The sequence below is a fragment of the Tupaia chinensis genome, unplaced genomic scaffold, assembly GCF_000334495.1.
Source record: "Tupaia chinensis unplaced genomic scaffold, TupChi_1.0 Scaffold145592_1, whole genome shotgun sequence".
Taxonomy (NCBI): Eukaryota; Metazoa; Chordata; class Mammalia; order Scandentia; family Tupaiidae; genus Tupaia; species Tupaia belangeri.
In genome coordinates this window covers 1,002,532-1,004,520 of record NW_006205449.1, presented here as the reverse complement: position 1 = coordinate 1,004,520, position 1,989 = coordinate 1,002,532, and positions in this window count along the sequence as shown.

Here is a 1,989-nt window from a genome sequence, read left to right as displayed (position 1 = left end):
CCGGGGCGTCCCCAAGGCGGCGCAGCCACCGGCGGCCGGCGCAGGCACCTCCCCTTCCCGTGCGAAGCGTTCACTTCCTTGCAAGGTGGTACGAATCAACCCCGAGCGCGGCCAGGGCGGCGGAGCACGGCCGGGGGCGCGGGGAGGGCAGGGAGCCCCCCCCAGCCAATCGCGCACACAACCTCCGCCTGCCGGGCGGGGGGCGCCGGGTGCTCTCTGCACCCCAGGCTCGCGGCCTTCTGTCCCCAGAACGCCTGGCCCTGCTTCTGCCCTCAGTGCGTCCCATGCAAGTTGCACTAACTAAGCCATTTTATTTATTTTGGCCTAGATTTCGTGTTTTTCCATGAATGTTTTAAGTAGCTCTAGTAGACTGTTATGGGTTTCCCACTGGGAGAGAACGCACATTGGAAACCAGAGGGCCAAATTCCCAAAGCACGCAGACGTTCTGAAGTTCTAGGTGGGGATGCCGAGGGAGTTAATTGCACCGGAGACATTGCAATGATGTATGAAGACCTGGGTTTCTAACCCAGCTAGGAAGAGCTGTGGTTACATCATGTCAATTTTCTTCCTAATTGTGTGTATTGACCAAATAATCAGTTCACTTTTCGCACTGGGTCAAGTTAAATATTTACTCACTTTTCTGTGATAAGCTAAGTCCATGCTTAATTTTTAAAATTTAAGGTGTATATTTCAATGTTAAAAAATCTTTTCACTTACCATTAATCACCAAAATACAAAAGACACACAGTGCCCCTCCCCAACCGAATCTAACTCACAAACTAGGATTACAAAAGTGACAGAGGAGGTTTTTTTTTTTTCTTTTCTTTTTTTTTCTTTCTAGGACAGACTTCATCCAAGGGTAGTTCTGATCCACGTGGGTGCACGTGTATGAATGCACAAGGGGGGTGGACTAACAGGTTTAAAAATCTGCAGAAGTAGTGTCTACTTAGCTTGACTTGGAACACATGGGCTGTTCCCAGCATATCAGCCCAAGGGGTTGCAGTCGTAACCCCCTGAATGTCTTCCTCCAATGTGCAATCTTTTATGTTATGCTGTATTAAGATTTCTTTTTTGTGTCATATTGTTTAGCTGCAATAAAAAAAAGAAAGAAAAAGAAAACAAAGCAATTAAAAAGATTGACAGGTATGGTTTGTGTGAGACCTATTTGTAATTGTCAGGGTGACGTTGGCGAGAGGAGGAGGAGTAAGAACTGAAGCAGGAAAAGCAGCTCGATGTGTCTGTCTATCAGTTGAGACTGTCTGAAAGCTCTGCGATCCGAATGTGTGTTATATTTCACTGAAAAGAGGGGAGAGCGGGAGTGCATCTCCCTCTCTCCTAGGAGTTTGGGGAGGGGGGACAGTCCACGCTCATCTCGCCCACCCAGTGAATGTCTGCTCGTCACCCCCTTTGCACACACTCGCCGGGTTGTTTTGTTGCCTTTCGATTTCTTTTTGGGGGGGTGCTTTTTGTGCATTTTTCAAAAATTTTCCTGTTGGAAGATCAAGACCGGCCAAAAATCCATGATCGAAATGTGTTTGCATTAGATTTCGCATTGGAAGAAGCGGCGATCCTGGCGGCAGAGCCCCCCAGGGGCAGCGCGGGGCACAAGTGGCGCCCCGGCGGGGTGACACTGTTTGATCTGTGACTGTTTGGAAGGTGGAGCAGCGCCTGACATCTCCCCCCGGCGCATGTATGTACGGGGGCTTCACTCCTCTGTCTTGTTTGCTTTCTTCCTCTTAGACTAAGTGCGGGAGGAAAAGGACAGCCTGGATCGGCCTCGCTGGCGCACAATGAGAAAGCTGCGATCCGCACACTAAAAACACTCGCCGCGACCCCCAAACAGCGAGGAGAGAGGGGGAGAGAAAGTTGCGCTCGGAGACTCTCGGCTCGCGGAGGAAGGCGCCGGGGAGCGCCCGGAGCGGCGCGCCGGGAGCAGCGCCCGCCCAGCAGCAGCGCGGCGCGGGGAGGCGGCAGCATGGAGCGCGGGCC